Consider the following 19293-nt stretch of genomic DNA (forward strand, 5'->3'; position numbering starts at 1 on the left):
TTGCGATTAGATCTAAGCTCGACATTTAGGTTACAAAACTAGATACAACTCTTTGCAGTCCTATTTGTGTGCGGAATAATAGAACGGCATCGTATGCATATAATAATGATCCAATTGACATTCCCGGGACAGTGTTGCACCTAGGCCTTTTATGTACAGTGTAAAAAGGAAAGGGGCTAACACGCACCCTGCCTTACCCCCTTCCTGACAGGGAATTTAAAACTAACAGAAAGGAGTGGGAGCACACTGCTTCACCTCCCAGCACAGTTCGCCCCTTACCATTCTGGTCAATGCAGTTCATGGTACATGCTTACTTCAAATTTCACTGGTGTATTCCACCAAAGTTGGTGCAGGTTAGTGCTGTGATTCTGTAGACATGTGTTTCTGGATATCATCCGTCATCAGTACAGATAAAAATTAATTTTATTTGGGGTTGCTCAGCAGGCTGCCACAATCTTTTCAGGTCTCAGTACCTCTCACAGACGCACAGGTGCATCTCCACAAGCTTGTCAGCTCAATGGCTCATGGGATCCTTTTCAAACAGGAATGGGTGGAAGCACACTGCTTCACCTCTCAGCACAGTTTACCCCTTAGCATTCTGGTCAATGCAGTTCATGGTACATGCTTACTTCAAATTTCACTGGAGTATTCCACCAAAGTTGGTGCAGGTTAGTGCTGTCAATATGTAGACACGTGTTTCTGGATATCATCCATCATCAGTATAGATAAAAACAAATTTTATTTGGGGTTGCTGAGCAGGCTGCCACAAGCTGTTCAGTTCTCAGTACCTCTCAAAGGCGCCCAGGTGCATCTTCACATGCTCGTCAACTCAATGGCTCAAGGGAGCCTTTTCAAACAGGAAGAGGTGGGAGCACACTGCTTCACCTCCCAGCACTGTTCGCCCCTTAGCATTCTGGTCAATGCAGTTCATGGTACATGCTTACTTCAAATTTCACTGGAGTATTCCACCAAAGTTGGTGCAGGTTAATGCTGTAAATCTCTAGACACGTGTTTCTGGATATCATCCGTCATCAGTATAGATAAAAATTAATTTTATTAGGGGTTGCTGAGCAGGCTGCCACAATCTTTTCAGGTCTCAGTACCTCTCACAGGCGCCCAGGTGCATCTTCACAAGCTCGTCAACTCAATGGCTCAAGGGAGCCTTTTCAAACAGGAAGGGGTGGAAGCACACTGCTTCACTTCCCAGCACTGTTCGCCCCTTTGCATTCTGGTCAATGCAGTTCATGGTACATGCTTACTTCAAATTTCACTGGATAGAGGGAGGAGCCAAGCTCGCGTCCGAGATGGCCGCGCTTTAGCTCGGCTCCGTCAACTTTCCTGTTCGAAACATAAATCCTGCCTTTATCCTGCCCCGGGAAGACAATTTCTGCTATGCTGTGGATCTACGGCGATTTATAGACACTTACCGTCTGTTCCTGTTGTCTCTGGGTGCCGTGGTTCCGGAACTGTGCCTTCGCCCGCTTCGGGACCTCCGGAGCGGACTGGCCTGAGTTTCCTTGGCGGCGCCCGGACGGGGCGCTACGCTATGGCCGGCCCTTGATGGCGCAGTGGGCTCGGCCGACGAGGCGGTTGTGCAGAGAGGCCGGTCGTGGCTTTCTGGCCTGATCGGGCGGTCCCGCGGCCTGGGGTGGAGGCGCTGCCTTCTGTTGCCGGGACTGACCGTGGATGTGGCTTGTCCCCCCCTTTGTTCTCCGGTCCGGCCATTTTGAGTGCCTCCGCCCGGACTCGAAGAACGGGGCCGGTGGCATTGGGGGGCCGGCGATCCTCCTTCTTCTGGTGGCCCCCCTTCCTGCTTTGAACGTGCCTCTGCTGGTGGTGGACTGAATTCCGTATGCCTTGCTGCGGCCCGGTCGGGGGTCGGGGATCGCTGCGACCCCGCCGGGCTTCCAAGATGGCGGCCGACCCTGTTTATCTCAGCCGGGCCGAGATGGGCGGCGGTGGTCCACGATGTGGCACAGAAACCGGATGCTGTAAAGGTGTTCCTACACTTGCGGACATCCTCGCCGCCCTACGCTCCTGGGGTACTCCTGTAGCCGCACCCGCTGTTAACCTGGATGGGGCTCGTTTTGCTGGGCCGTTTGAGCCCTCCCTGGCGTGTGCGGCTACGTCGCTGCTGGGTGCGGCTGGTTCTATCCTGGAAATTATGGACCCGGTGGCTGCCGTTTCTGCGGATCTGCGGAGTTCCGCTGCCCTCCATCGTGATGTCTCCTCTCCTGAGCTGTGGGTCGGTGGGCCGGGTCCTGTCCGGGCCGGTCTTGGTGGTTCTTCCTGTTCTTTATCTCCTCGAATGGCCGAACGTAGATCCTGTGCTGGCTCCGCTGGGTCGGCTTTCCTCGGATCATCTTCGGAACTGTGCCTGCATTGTGTACAATGGTTTCTGACTGCTCCGGATCATTCGAGTTGTGCACGAAACATCTTATGCGGATTAAAGTTTGACCTCCCTGTTCTCTGCCTCCTGTTCCTTGTGGTCTGGTTCTTCGTGAGGCGGACTGCTACAGATTTGGAAAGAAAGGGACAGGGATGAGACGATCTTGCCTTTGTGGACTGCTGTCTTGTACTGGTTGGATGATCGGTTAGTACGGTATGACCATGTCGGACTTTTGTCGTGCTCCTGGTCTTTATCCTTAGATTCTTTGTCTTCCCGTGGACGCTGATGTTTCGGACGGGAGGGTGGGAGCCTATGATTCTGTTTTATGGCCCTCTCCCGTGTTCTTTCCTCCCTTATTCCTTCTTTTCCCCCCTTTTTTTTTTTTGTCTTTATGGTTCTATCTTGCTTTAGCTCTTCTATATTTCGGGTTCTGATTAGGGCGACAGGCACGCTGCTGGGGGGTGGGCCATAGCCTTCTGCAGGGGTGCAGGGTGGGCTTGCGGGGTGGGGGGGGGGTCTGTCATTTTTTTGGGGGGTTTTTCTCCCCTCATTTTTCTTACTTTTTTTGGTTCTATGGCTCTTGTGTGTCCTCTTTTTCGGGACGCGATCTCAGCATGTGTCCCCCTGGGTGGGTTATTATTGATGCGCTGGCCGTTTCGTCTTATTGCGACTTCGGCTCACTATTTAATTTTGCTCTGGTTACTACCGGTTCTGTATACCGATTTGTGGTTTCCGGCCTCGTTTGCCATGGGGCGCGTGCTTGAGGTGGCGTTCTTCCTTTCACCTTTTGTCCCCTTCTCCCTCTTTTTCCTCCCTTCCTCCCCCCTCTTGTGGGGGTTTTTTTTCCTTATTCCCTGGGTTGTGTGACGGAGGGCTTTCTTTGATAAGCTTTTTCCGACTCTGTTTGATATGATACGTTCTTATTGTGGTGGGTGGGCGTTGAACGGCGGTTGCTACTGTTTTTCTGGTGCGACTCATATTCTGCCTTTACCGATAGGTGTTTGTCATTATTGAGTTATCCTGTATCTTCTACCGCGGCTGTTCGCGGCCCACCACGGCCCTCCGAGACTTCCTACCTGTTATTATCCTGTCGTACCCGTTTCTATATTAGAAAATCAACCTTCTCGTATCCTGTCCCTGCTGGTTGCTATATGGCTTTTAGCCCTTATTTCCTGTATGATTTGTTGTGATATTCTGTATGCGTTTCTGTATTGTTGCCTATGTTCCATCTTTGTGGTGGCCCGCCCGCTGGGTTGTAGGCCCGTATTTGTGAGCCTTCTTTGAACAATAAAGGTTTTTAAAAAAAACAACAACAAAAATAAATAAATTTCACTGGATATTCCACCAAAGTTGGTGCAGGTTAGTGCTGTAAATCTGTAGACATGTGTTTCTAGATATCATCCGTCATCAGTACAGATAAAAAATAATTTCATTTGGGGTTGCTGAGCAGGCTGCCACATTCTTTTCAGGTCCAGCACCTCTCACAGGCGCACAGGTGCATCTCCACAAGCTTGTCAGCTCAATGACTCAAGGGAGCCTTTTCAAACAGGAAGGGGTGGAAGCGCACTGCTTCACCTCCCAGCACAGTTCGCCCCTTAGCATTCTGGTCAATGTAGTTCATGGTACATGCTTACTTCAAATTTCACTGGAGTATTCCACCAAAGTTGATGCAGGTTAGTGCTGTAAATCTGTAGACACGTGTTTCTGGATATCATCCGTCATCAGTACAGATAAAAATGAATTTTATTTGGGGTTGCTGAGCAGGCTGCCACAATCTTTTCAGGTCTCAGTACCTCTCACAGGTGCACAGGTGCATCTCCACCAGCTCGTCAACTCAATGGCTCAAGGGAGCCTTTTCAAACAGGAAGGGGTGGGAGCACACTGCTTCACTTCCCAGCACTGTTCGCCCCTTTGCATTCTGGTCAATGCAGTTCATGGTACATGCTTACTTCAAATTTCACTGGATAGAGGGAGGAGCCAAGCTCGCGTCCGAGATGGCCGCGCTTTAGCTCGGCTCCGTCAACTTTCCTGTTCGAAACATAAATCCTGCCTTTATCCTGCCCCGGGAAGACAATTTCTGCTATGCTGTGGATCTACGGCGATTTATAGACACTTACCGTCTGTTCCTGTTGTCTCTGGGTGCCGTGGTTCCGGAACTGTGCCTTCGCCCGCTTCGGGACCTCCGGAGCGGACTGGCCTGAGTTTCCTTGGCGGCGCCCGGACGGGGCGCTACGCTATGGCCGGCCCTTGATGGCGCAGTGGGCTCGGCCGACGAGGCGGTTGTGCAGAGAGGCCGGTCGTGGCTTTCTGGCCTGATCGGGCGGTCCCGCGGCCTGGGGTGGAGGCGCTGCCTTCTGTTGCCGGGACTGACCGTGGATGTGGCTTGTCCCCCCCTTTGTTCTCCGGTCCGGCCATTTTGAGTGCCTCCGCCCGGACTCGGAGAACGGGGCCGGTGGCATTGGGGGGCCGGCGATCCTCCTTCTTCTGGTGGCCCCCCTTCCTGCTTTGAACGTGCCTCTGCTGGTGGTGGACTGAATTCCGTATGCCTTGCTGCGGCCCGGTCGGGTGTCGGGGATCGCTGCGACCCCGCCGGGCTTCCAAGATGGCGGCCGACCCTGTTTATCTCAGCCGGGCCGAGATGGGCGGCGGTGGTCCACGATGTGGCACAGAAACCGGATACTGTAAAGGTGTTCCTACACTTGCGGACATCCTCGCCGCCCTACGCTCCTGGGGTACTCCTGTAGCCGCACCCGCTGTTAACCTGGATGGGGCTCGTTTTGCTGGGCCGTTTGAGCCCTCCCTGGCGTGTGCGGCTACGTCGCTGCTGGGTGCGGCTGGTTCTATCCTGGTAATTATGGACCCGGTGGCTGCCGTTTCTGCGGATCTGCGGAGTTCCGCTGCCCTCCATCGTGATGTCTCCTCTCCTGAGCTGTGGGTCGGTGGGCCGGGTCCTGTCCGGGCCGGTCTTGGTGGTTTTTCCTGTTCTTTATCTCCTCGAATGGCCGAACGTAGATCCTGTGCTGGCTCCGCTGGGTCGGCTTTCCTCGGATCATCTTCGGAACTGTGCCTGCATTGTGTACAATGGTTTCTGACTGCTCCGGATCATTCGAGTTGTGCACGAAACATCTTATGCGGATTAAAGTTTGACCTCCCTGTTCTCTGCCTCCTGTTCCTTGTGGTCTGGTTCTTCGTGAGGCGGACTGCTACAGATTTGGAAAGAAAGGGACAGGGATGAGACGATCTTGCCTTTGTGGACTGCTGTCTTGTACTGGTTGGATGATCGGTTAGTACGGTATGACCATGTCGGACTTTTGTCGTGCTCCTGGTCTTTATCCTTAGATTCTTTGTCTTCCCGTGGACGCTGATGTTTCGGACGGGAGGGTGGGAGCCTATGATTCTGTTTTATGGCCCTCTCCCGTGTTCTTTCCTCCCATATTCCTTCTTTTCCCCCCTTTTTTTTTGTCTTTATGGTTCTATCTTGCTTTAGCTCTTCTATATTTCGGGTTCTGATTAGGGCGACAGGCACGCTGCTGGGGGGTGGGCCATAGCCTTCTGCAGGGGTGCAGGGTGGGCTTGCGGGGTGGGGGGGGGGGGTCTGTCATTTTTTTGGGGGGGTTTTCTCCCCTCATTTTTCTTACTTTTTTTGGTTCTATGGCTCTTGTGTGTCCTCTTTTTCGGGACGCGATCTCAGCATGTGTCCCCCTGGGTGGGTTATTATTGATGCGCTGGCCGTTTCGTCTTATTGCGACTTCGGCTCACTATTTAATTTTGCTCTGGTTACTACCGGTTCTGTATACCGATTTGTGGTTTCCGGCCTCGTTTGCCATGGGGCGCGTGCTTGAGGTGGCGTTCTTCCTTTCACCTTTTGTCCCCTTCTCCCTCTTTTTCCTCCCTTCCTCCCCCCTCTTGTGGGGTTTTTTTTTCCTTATTCCCTGGGTTGTGTGACGGAGGGCTTTCTTTGATAAGCTTTTTCCGACTCTGTTTGATATGATACGTTCTTATTGTGGTGGGTGGGCGTTGAACGGCGGTTGCTACTGTTTTTCTGGTGCGACTCATATTCTGCCTTTACCGATAGGTGTTTGTCATTATTGAGTTATCCTGTATCTTCTACCGCGGCTGTTCGCGGCCCACCACGGCCCTCCGAGACTTCCTACCTGTTATTATCCTGTCGTACCCGTTTCTATATTAGAAAATCAACCTTCTCGTATCCTGTCCCTGCTGGTTGCTATATGGCTTTTAGCCCTTATTTCCTGTATGATTTGTTGTGATATTCTGTATGCGTTTCTGTATTGTTGCCTATGTTCCTTCTTTGTGGTGGCCGGCCCGCTGGGTTGTAGGCCCGTATTTGTGAGCCTTCTTTGTACAATAAAGGTTTTTAAAAAAAACAACAAAAAAAATAAATAAATTTCACTGGATATTCCACCAAAGTTGGTGCAGGTTAGTGCTGTAAATCTGTAGACATGTGTTTCTAGATATCATCCGTCATCAGTACAGATAAAAAATAATTTTATTTGGGGTTGCTGAGCAGGCTGCCACATTCTTTTCAGGTCCAGCAGCTCTCACAGGCGCACAGGTGCATCTCCACAAGCTTGTCAGCTCAATGACTCAAGGGAGCCTTTTCAAACAGGAAGGGGTGGAAGCGCACTGCTTCACCTCCCAGCACAGTTCGCCCCTTAGCATTCTGGTCAATGTAGTTCATGGTACATGCTTACTTCAAATTTCACTGGAGTATTCCACCAAAGTTGATGCAGGTTAGTGCTGTAAATCTGTAGACACGTGTTTCTGGATATCATCCGTCATCAGTACAGATAAAAATGAATTTTATTTGGGGTTGCTGAGCAGGCTGCCACAATCTTTTCAGGTCTCAGTACCTCTCACAGGTGCACAGGTGCATCTCCACCAGCTCGTCAACTCAATGGCTCAAGGGAGCCTTTTCAAACAGGAAGAGGTGGGAGCACACTGCTTTACCTCCCAGCACAGTTCGCCCCGTAGCATTCTGGTCAATGCAGTTCATGGTACATGCTTACTTCAAATTTCACTGGAGTATTCCACCAACGTTGGTGCAGGTTAGTGCTGTAAATCTGTAGACACATGTTTCTGGATATCAACATCAAATGCAGGTTTATTCCCATCAGAGAGTTCCCAATGGTGTGCCATTACATCCATTTAGCATACCAACGCAGAATAGATTTGATATACTCCCATCATTAGAGGACATAGATTGACTCGTCACCACGGACAGCCACATAGACTTAAATAAGACCAAGGTAAAGCATGCCCCTGCCCCAGAATTGACTCCCTGCAACTGCACGGAACTCTGCAAGACTGAGATAAATTTTACAAATGATATAAACATCTCCTCTACTCGCCATAACCTCAGGCCACAAGTAGACAATCAGACTAACACAAATGCTGATAGTATTAGTACCGTGTTAAGCAATAAAGGGAAGGGAATATATACGACAAACATATGTGCTTCTCCCCTAAATTCTCTGACACTTACAGTTCATCATCCTAGCGCAGTTATTGTTAAACCTGGTAATGTGGCTAGAAGTCGAGGAGAGATCAGGACATGCTCAAGTAAATGTAAATGCAGAATGCAGCACACATAGAAAAAGCAAAAACAAGGAGGAATAAAAGTATTTCTCCCCGTTTCACCATTCTAACGCGTGCTATTGCATGGCGTTCATTTTTGATGCTGCCTCAGATTTACACGTCCTTGTAAATCTGAGGCAGCATCAAAAAGCAATGGGTGTTGCATTTGAACACCGACAGCAACACCCATTGCATGCCCCTTTCACGCTAAGTGTGTGTGTATTGGGGTCTTATTTTCAAGGCGAAGTTAAGCCACAAAAAGTGGCTTAACACCGTTTGTAAATATGGAGAAGGGCATATCGCCACCATAACGTCACTAAAAGTGACGTTCTGGGTGCAGTATCCCCTTCTAAATATACCCCTTAGTTCTCAAGGCTGTCAACATGGCTATTAAAACGCCCCCCTCTCTTTCCCTCAAGTTCATTGTGATGAACAGTTTCATGATGGTCCATTAATTTTGAATTTGTCATCTCTCTGAAAACCAGAGCCGTTTCTAGGTGTTTTGCCTCCCTAGGCGAGAATTGAAAAATGCCGCCCCATCCCTTTTAAAAACTCTACTCGAATTAAAGGCAAGAAGAACATTCAAGCAAGCTCTTAGCTCAATAGACCATCTTCTTCACAACAGGCGGTATTTTTTTCCGGTTGAAAAGTGAATGACAAACTTTAAAAAAAAAATGTTTTACAGTACTCATTCACTTCTAAAGATCAGGCGACGATTACGCTGTTTAAGGTTGCACTATCTCAGCATTTAGGCTTTTGTTTCGAGGGATAAATGTTCATAGTTCAGGATTGTTGGCACAATTTGTAGGAACTTTGTTTTACTCTTATGTATGCATTCATAAAGACTCGGATGTCTGTTCCTTAAACTCCTTTCAAAATTATTAATATTTGATACAAACATGTTTAATTTCTTACGTGATGAAAAAGGTACCCTCGTTATTTTCATTTGCGTTTGCTCAAAATATCTTTGCCAAAATTATTTTCTGAAAAAATGTGCTCTCTGCTTTCTAGCAAACTCACTTTAAATACTTACTTGCAATACTTAAAAGTTTTAAACAGTTAAGTAGGCTTTTTAGGAAACATTTACTCCAGGTGACACTCCCATTCATATTGTAAACATTTTCTGCAAAAATAGTGTCTAACGGTGCTGCTGTTGTCACGTACTTGACGGTCTCGACATGAAAAGCAGTAATTGTAGTGCATTATGGGCACCATTGTTTACTGTTGAAGCCCTAGCCTAGTTTTCTGCCTTTTTAAAAATAATGAATACACCATTAAATAAAATGTCAGCATTAGGCCATTTTTTATGAAATTCTTGGTACAGAACCTCAGCACTCCACGTGGTGACTATCTGAAATGCTACATTTGTATATCTATTACTACTCTTTAGAATTTTTATGACGAGCGCTACTTAGTGTAACTAAATTTTGTCGAGGTCCCCCAAATGCAATTAGCAGCTAAAATGTTAAATAGTGAACACAGAATACTGCTGGCCTAGCATGTAAGAAGTTAGGGGAAATTTGTAGGTATAATCAAAGCTAGGTGAACAAACATGATATTTAATGGTGCAAGCCCACACCCGCTCTGACCAAATAATGATATAGAACAGACACCGCACCACACTGCAAGCTTCCTGCATAACCACAAAGAATAGATAATGGATAGTTTGGTGTGCAGAAACTTCACTAACACACAACGTGCAGGGAGAGCACATACAGCAGCATGTACAACAGCTTTTTGCCGTTTCATGATGGTCCACTAATTTTGAATTTGCCATCTCTCTGAAAACCAGGGCCATTTCTAGGTGTTTTGCCGCCCTAGGCGAGAATTGAAAAATGCCACCCCATCCCTTTTAAAAACGCTACTCGAATAGGGAAAGTGATGATCCGTAAGGCACCCCACAGGGAAGAGAGAAAGAGTTTGAAGCATACCCTTCAAGCATCACAGTCTGTTCTTTGTTTGACCGAAAAATACTAGGTAGGCTCAGCGCCCTACCCTTGATTCACAGTTTCTGCAGTCGGCTGACAAGTATTTGATGGTTAACTGTGTCAAACGTGGCTGACACGTCCTACTGAATAAGTGTGCCTACCCTGCCCTATCTACCTGCATTCGAATCTCCTCAGTAGCTGCATTTTATGCAGATTATGTGCTGTGCTGTGGCCCTAAACCTTGTTGCAATGGATCCAAATGATCATGTGCCTCCAAAAAGGCCATCAAATCTTCATTTAAAGCTTTTTCTAAGATCTTAGTGGGGAGCAATAGGCAAGATATAGGTCGGTATGCATGCTGCAGAAGATATTTCTCCTCATTATGCCTCACCTGGAGAGGCATAGCATTTTGACGCATTTTCAGGTCTACCACTAATGATGATGTGGGAATGCGCCAAAATCCAAGGGTGAATACATGGGAACACCCATGCTCCTCCCATGGAACGCCTCTCTGGGGCAGAGTAACATAAGGCAGCAATTTGCGCTGCCTTATGTTACTCCAGATATATCGAGCTATGCAGGGCCATGCAAGGTGGCCTTGCTGGCTTCATAAATATGACTTTAGTGATGTGTTGCCTATGCGCCTCATTGCGTGGCACAGGGGCAACGCCACACTGAGATAAATTTGGCTGTAAGGGGAATATTTATGTAATTGAAACTAAGCACAGCAAGTCACCTTGCTGCGCTGCGTTACAGGAAAAGGGCAGGACTGCGCCATATTTATTACAATACAGTGCATTTCTGTCCTTTCCCCAGTAGTGGCACACAAAGGGCTGCCTAAAGCCAATGCAGGCCCCCTTGCACCATCTTGCAAGGGTGCCGGCGTTGCGTGCAGGATTGTTTTTGTGCAGAAAAAGGGCACCTCCCTGCACAAAAACAATCCTGAGAGGCATATTCCTCTTTCTATGTGTGCTGCAGCACACTTAGAAAGAGGAAGTAACAAGGATAAATAAAGATATTTTTCCTTGTTACGCCTCCCCTGAGAAGGTATATCTCTTTGGCGAATTCTCAGGTCTACCAGTGCTGGTAAATCTGGAATTGCATCGAAATCCATGGGAGTTGATTGGGAACACCCATGGAATGCAACACAGTGATTTGTGCTGCATTGCATTACTCCTGATTTATTGTGCTACGTTGGGACACACAAAGTGGCCTCACGTGACTTGATAAATCGCATTTTAGGGTTTGTGTCACGCATGCCCCATGTTGTGTGGTGAAAATGTGAAGCAAATCCTTGATAAATAGGTTCTAATTTCCCTTGCTGCCCTGTCCTATGTCAGGTGAAAGGGCAGGAAGGCACCATATTTATCTAATACAGTGCATTCTTGTACTTCTCTCCTGCGCTGGTGACGTTTTGGCAGCGTAGTGCCAACACACGCATACGTGCACCATGGTTCAAGGGTGCCTATGTTGTTGGCTGGATTGCTTTTGTGCAGGTAGAGGCACCTTCCTTCACCCAAAAAATCCTGTGATGCTTTTTATTCTTTCCATGTGTGCTGCACAATGCAGCACACATGGAAAGAGGAAAAAACAAGAAGAAATGAAGGTATTTCTCCTCATCATGTCTCCCCTGCGGAGGCGTACTATTTTTGCATGTCCCTCATGGTTTTTTTTTATCTGGGGAAGTGTCAAAATCAATAGGTGTTGTGTGGTAACACCCACCACAATGCCCATTGAACGTCTCCCTAATGCAGAGTTAGGCAACCAACTGAGTAACTTGTGCTGCCTTGCTTTACTCCATATCTATGAAGCCGTTCAAAGCCATGCAAAGTGGCCTCATAAATATGGTTTTGCGATTTGAACCTCCAGAGCATCACAAAAAGCTTTGCTACTATGGCACAAGGGGCTCATTAATATGCCCACAATGTGTAAGTCTAATATCAGACTCCACTTTTATAACTCGGTGCCTCATGACTCCATCCCCGTTCCTCTGCCACACCTGGAACCCCACTTCATGGGCTCTCCAGGAGCAGCCCCTGCAGGTAAGACTGGTGTTTCCGGGTTGGGGGAGGATTCGACAGACGACCAAGAGGAAATATTAAATAAATAATTAATATCCCCTCGTCGTCTGTCGAAACCCCACTCCCCCCCACTTGGCCCCACTGCCCCACCGACCTTACCTGCACGGGCCGCAGCTGAGGATCTACGAGTAAAGTTTCACCATTTTCCAACACTGGTGACAGTGGAATGGAAAGCTTTCACAGTGTGTTCAACAAGGAGGAATGCACCCAATTGTAGTACCCATTCTTTGAGCCTTTATGATAAATGTTCATAAATTATTTTGCGCGATTTCCCCTACAGCGCTCTGAACCTTCCATGATCCGATCCACACTCAAAAAAATATATATATTCTTACAATGAATAACGTAGGTACCATTGTATAGTGGAGCAATAGTACAATCGTTAAATGTTTGCAAAGCAAATGTTTTACAGGTGGATTTCTGATTCCTGGTTTCCTGCTACTTTTCCATTTTCGGACGCCAGCAGCCGCGACCGGCTACTTGTCCTGCTTGCTCTGCCCTGAGTTTTGGGCCCCCGCACCCAGGCCCCCGCTCTCCTGTCCTCCCACGCGGGAGACTTGCCACAACCAGCGCTGGTGTGCTTGTGGCCCACGCAGACCCTTGCTGTGTGTGTCGGGATGCGTGAAGGAAGACAACACCAAAGCACAAGAACCAGGACCGGCTTTAGCACTGGTGGTACCCAGTGCGACAATGTCTTTTGGCACCCCCAAAGACCACCTCAGTCACGGATACCCTCACTACCACCCTTTATCAGTCTCCATAACCTCTCTCAGATGCATTTAATTAATTGTTTTGTGTCTCTCATAAAAGTGAAGGGTGTTAGAGCACTTTACATAGCACACACATTACACAGAGGCAATCAATCATAGGTGTGTAAATCAGTGTATAGCAACTGTTACATAAGACAGAGGACAACAAGGGGTTGATTCACATGTCATCCATACAGGTAGGCAGTATAGCTGAAGAGTACCTGGTCTGGAGAAGCACACACTCTGAATTTAAAATGTAACACAAAGGATTGAAACTCTCTTTAATAACAAGAACTGATTTGTACCCAAATGAACCCTTTTTGCAACATTAGACTTAATGAGAGTCTGGGGAAAAATCCATACGCTCTAATCTATACCTTGAAGTCTGCACACAGTTCTCTGATGACAGTTAATAGCTCACTGTAAACTGCAACAAAGAAAAGCAAGTCTCTGACAAAAGCAGTAACCCACTGACCTGTTTACTTTATATTCACTCTGTGATCTGCATGGTACATGTTCTTTGCAGCAGGCATATTAACCCTCTGCACCACCTTCAAAACTTCCACGAGTCAAAACGTCTACTAGAAACAACTCTGATCTTGCAGGAAAAACCTCAATCACTGGAGTTTACTTGACATTTTAATTGTTGACTGAAAATTGCAGGAGGCCAGGAACACTGCAGCAGGTGCTTTTCAGCAAACAGGCCCCCCATGTGAAGTCAGCACCCAGTGCGGTGGCACCGGTCGCACCACCCTAGAGCCGGCCCTGACAAGAACTTCTCCCCTCCACTTCCAGCACTCCCACCTTTGGCTTAGTGCCAGTGTGGGTGCAGGGGCGAGGGGAGGTGCAAGGCTGAGGGAAATTTGCACCTTGGGCCACAATTGGGATAAAAAGTGAGGAGAAAGTATGAAGTGAGTAAGACCTAAACAGCAGGGCCTAACAGGACATCTTGCAGCTGGCAGCCTGTATTTTGCTGAAATGACATTTACACCAGAAACAGCCTGAATCTCTCCCTGAGGTGTGGGGCTGGACTTCGATAGACAGCACTGAGAAATCCACTTTGGGGAAAGTGGAGAAAACGCTCAGCCATACTGGTGAGTGACTACTCCCCTCCATAGCGCTCGCTATGGAGGGGACTTGGTTAAGCGGGGAGAGGCTGTTTAAGGGATAGAGTAGTGATTTAGTTTTCACTACTAAAGGTAGAGCCCGACTTCGCAAAAGTGGCCCAACTAGGCTGGGTGTGGCTTGCATTTAGGTAAGCTCCCCTATACCCAGAATGTTCACCTTTAACCCCAAGTGAGGAGGAAGAAATAATCTGCAACTAAGAGTCACTCTGAAATAGTTATATTGTTTATAGGTACATCACTGCAACTTCTTGAGACAGCCACCAGAACCTTGCATAGTACTCTATGTCTATTTAGCCAATACCCTACTTGAGACCTACTAAGCGACTCCTGTCCCCATTCAAAAGAGTAAACGCCTGGACATCTTGTTTTTAACGAAAGGAGTTTTTAAATGTTTAGTCCTGAATCTGCAAAAACTCAATAATTTAGGCGCCAACCTGTAAACACAGGTCGGTTAACAGCTTCAGGATGGCCTTACCGGCCCTCTTTTACAAATTCTTGTTTGGTGTCATAGGAGATTCAAAAGGGCCCAATATACACCTCCAAAGGTTTTTTTCAGACTTCAGGAGGTGTGAGAGGGATTTAGAAGGATAGAAGGATTAGAAAGATACAAACAGTACCTCATGAGGTCAGGGCGCGAAAGGGTGCAGCATATATTGACAAGAAGAAAGAAAAGGCTTCAACCGCTTCCAACTGCAAACAGTGTGAAGGCTAAACCAACAAAGGAAGATCAGTCCTTAATTTCACCCGTAGTCCACATGTTTGAGAGATCATAAAAAAATACATACAATAAAATAGATTTTCTAAAAGACCCAGGCGGTATCATTTTGTTCACTCCATATGACTCTAACTCCTTTCCAGATCCCATTCTACCAACTAAAAACAACATCAACCTAGCACAAATTTCCAAAATATATGTAGAGTTTCTGGAAGGCCCGCCGGTCACTATGTCGAAGTGGGGGCTTGAGGATAGCAAAGAGTCTGCGTGGGGCCCAGTTAGTGATTCAGAGCTTCAGTCGCTAATACCTTTGTCACCACGATCTCCCCTTGAGCAAAAGCAACCACACGCATATCCAAGATCGCTAATAATGAGCAGAGCTCCAAACCCAATTGAAGAAATAGTGGAATTTAACAAGGGAAAAAACACAATGGGGCCAAATTCAGTAGACCATAATGAACCCGATCCAGTGGAACTTAATCCAGTGTACTCACGACCTGTACTGGATTATCTGCCAACCTCCCAATATAGTAAAAAAGAGCAGGGATATCAACCCATGGACCATTCTTTACAACATTACGCACGTGTAGAAAAAGAACCAGGAACAGTATGGGACATTTGATTTAGAGCATCTCAGCTGACTCTTGATGCTTTAATGTATCATTCAAATAAAATGGATGTGCAACTGGAACTATTGGATCTAATGGCCACCTCAGTCTCAAGAATTGACCTGAAGTTGGCTGAGCTAAACAATTTGATTATCTGTGCACAAACATATGCGGCATCAACCACCATAGAATGCACGTGTGCACCGGTGGTCAACAAACTCATCACAATTCCCGAGGCTCTGTCCACACTGAAAGAAGACCAAAAAACAAATTTAAAGTCTCCCTGGCATATTAAAATTAAAGACCCAGAACAGGATATGCAACAATCTAATGGAACTGGTGGCTGTAGGACCCCTAAAGAAATGATTGGATATGAGGACCCAAAAAAGAAGGATGGGTACTCACACGATGAGCCACCATCCCCGCAGCATCTATGGAAGCCAAAGACTCACCCGCCTCAGCCATACAAAGTGAGGAGAACGTCAGCGAATCTCAAACTGTCCATCAACCACCGCCAGAGCCTATAATGATGAAAAAATAGAGGATAAAACACTCTTAAATCTTTTGAAAGGATATCACATAATATGCATGCAAGAGACAGGGCACTACAACCATTCTCAATAAATGGCTATGCTGGCTCCTTCGTCCCTGCAGTCAAAACGAAACCGTCTGGATACCCAAAGGGAGGTAAGGCTATCTTTACAGCAGTAGACCTGCCCTCTGAAGTTGAACAGGTGAAGTCAGACAATGGAAATATCCTAATACTCATACTCAAAAAGTGGCTATAAAGAAAGTGAGTACGCTCTCTTCCTTATAAACCCCTACATATCCCCAAACTCAGGAAGGAGGACCTTAAGTATATCTAAACTGTTAAACACACTACTAGCCAACGTGCAAGAACAACTATTTCACAATATTTTAGTCACACTGGACTTTATTATGAATCATTTGAACCCACTTATGCAATACGATCAAATAAGCCAACAGGACTATTTATGGTCCATCATTGTTCAGTTCATGAGGGACATAATTAGGAGACTACGGGATGCCAAAGCTATTACATCAATAAAAGACCTAGAATCCCTTGGCCTAAGAGTACTGAATGGCAGATACCAGGAAAGCACTCCATCAGAGTGGTCCTATTACTCTACTGTCTCAAATTCCATACTAGATTGCTCAGCTGCCACTCTCTCGCTACTCCACCAAGTTACAGCTTTTAAGATTGTTAAAATGATGAACAGCGACAATGGGCAACACAAGATAGAAATTAATGCCCAAAACTGACTCCCTCGTAAGGCATCTTCCTTACTGGGAGAAGGCACAACTAACTATCAGAAACTCCTCTGTCAGAAAACACAAGAGAATGTATTAAGGATACAGCCTTAATCGAATATAGCACCTTATATCGCATGCGTTTACAACGTATGCAATTACAACGCGGTCGTAACAACAACTGCTTTGTTACATTGCAGTACATTACTACGCAAGTCATTACATCGACTTGCTGTAGGGGGCGCGCTGGACTTAGGAATGGTATCATTTACTATTCCAACTCCAGTGTGCGCAACAGTAGAGAAGGTGTTGGAATAGTAAATTATACTATTCCTTAGGTTAGCGCGCCCCTACAGCAAGTCGATGTAACAACTTTAGTTGTAATGTAATGCAATGTAACAACGCAGTTGTTGTAACGACCGCGTTGTAATCGCACTATTGTTTTAGTCAGGGCACACTTAGTCCAATTGCGAAATGGTCTCTTTTTACTGAAAAAATAATGGACAAGCAACGACTTACTAGGTGCCCATTGTCGTTGCGAAATAAATAATATGTAGAAGATCAAAGAAGAATTAAAGTGTTTGCTTACTGTCATGCAGCCAGGAAGGAGCGCAATTGAACTTGGAGATTGACCAAAAAGTATCGGGGAACCTAGAATTAAGCAGGCGCTTTCACAGGATAGCCTTCCAGTACAAAATATCATGCTTAGACTAACTTTAACCCTTTTCCTTCTTTGTATGTGTGCTCTAAAGCGCAGCACTTGTACAAAGTCGGAAATGGAACAAGACATGAAAGCATTTCTCCTTCCTTGCACCTAATTCAAAAGGGTGCAGTTTTCTGACACTAAACCCTGTCTACTTTATTTAGTAAATAGGATTTAGCATCAGAAACCTTGGGTTGTTGCATGGCAATGCCCATGCACCACCCATGGTACACCCCTCCGGCACTAAGTAATGCAAAGCAGCGCTATGCGCTGCTTCGCGTTACTTTTATGTTATTTTGAATGCTAAGCAACTTTAGTACTAGAAATAAATCCGAATAAAGATTTTACACCAATTTGCGTCACTTTTGTGATGAAAACACGGGGTAAAATCTTAGTAAATCTCCCACTCAGATTGCTGTTCCATCTCTTTCCAAAGTCCTCCCTCGCCCAGAAAAGCCTGGAGTTTGGTCTATTAAATCAGCTAATAGCAAGGAAAGGTGATTACGTAAAAACCTGGAAAAGAATCAGGTCTGCCTCAGGAAGTCAACTGTGGCAAGCTCTTTGATCGGAACTGCAAACAAATGAAACTGCACCTGCCCGCTGTTACCGCGACTTGGCCAATAAAGATCCAGGGATTCACACAATATGGGAAAATCCCCCCTCTCCAACCACCTTTAAAAAATTAGTCAAGGTCACTATGAAGAAAATATCAATGCTCAAAGACAAAGATTTGCTATCATAGATCACATGCCTGGTCAGTTCTTAATGAATATAAGACACTTAAGTGCCAATCTTACTTAGAGGCCGGGTGGTCAATGCACTTAAAAAATGATTTCATGCATTATCGCTTTGGCCTTCACCCAGGAGAAATCAATAGAAAATCGTGGAAAAAGGTGACTGAAAAGGAGTGTTGCAGATTATGTAACTCTGGGATAGAAAAATATCATACACATTACTTGCTTCAGCCAAACTTTATTACAAGAAAGAAGACTGTTGCTGAAAATCCCCTTTAATCAGTGCAGGATTATGGACCTTCAGGCTGCCACTAATTGCAAGTTTAAAATCCAGGGACCCCATGATGAACTGTCAGTGCACGACATTTTAAAGAATCACTCGGAAAAAAACTGATTACTATCAATTCCTTGCAGTCTTAAAAATAATGTGCTTCCCTTCCTAGTCTTATATAAAATATATGAAATTGATATGTTATCGCTACTGTATGGTTTTAATGCTCCGCACTTGCACTGTCATACGATATATTCTTATGATGCCTAAATGCTAAAATTACGTATTACGCACTTTGGTTAGATGCAGCTCACCTTAACTTATAGGGCTATTCTAAAGGATGCAGCACCAGATATTGTAATGTGGCGGAAAAAGGCTTGGATAACCACCTCCCTTTTATATGAATTTGCTTCCTTTATAATTTTTTTACAAATTGCTATAAAACAAATTGTATCTATACTAAATGATTTTTAAAGGAACTGTTTTAAAAAGTTTTTCTTTAAGAAATTAATTGTAAAGGTTTTTATTAACTGTGATTTTAATTGACTTGATTCACGACTTGTCTTGACAAGATCGAAACATTAGTTACTGTTTGTACATACCTCTGGTACTTGTCAGCGGAAGTGATAGGCGCTATAACAAAACTAGTAAATTGCAATAATACAGTGTCACGAATTCTATTGCAGGACAGGAGGCTCCGATTATGCTAGTCTCATTTCTTTATTGAAATGCCCAGCAGCCAAGTAAAAACTACATTACCCAGAAACACTTGGGTGATAACCATAGAGTCTCGTAGTATAAATAGGCACACAGACAATACCACATCCTCTTTCTTTGCTGCTCCGCAGCCAGTTAAGTGCTTCTTACCTTCCTATTACTGTTTTTCATTGCGCTTTGTATTGCTTGCGCAGCTTGCATTTATTGCTTCATTGCCGCTTTGTTTCCGCGCTTCGCGCGCTTTCGCTCGCCATTCCGTTCGGTTTCCGTTTCGGGGGCGGCGCGGCTGGGTGCGAGGCTCTCCACCCTGAGTTCGGGCGCTTTGTGCCCACGTTCTCTTTACTTCCTAGTGGAGTGGATTTTCAGGGGTCGTAGCAGCACTAGCGCTGTTCGCGCGAGCTGCT

This window comes from Lissotriton helveticus, chromosome 10, assembly GCF_964261635.1.
Source record: "Lissotriton helveticus chromosome 10, aLisHel1.1, whole genome shotgun sequence".
Taxonomy (NCBI): Eukaryota; Metazoa; Chordata; class Amphibia; order Caudata; family Salamandridae; genus Lissotriton; species Lissotriton helveticus.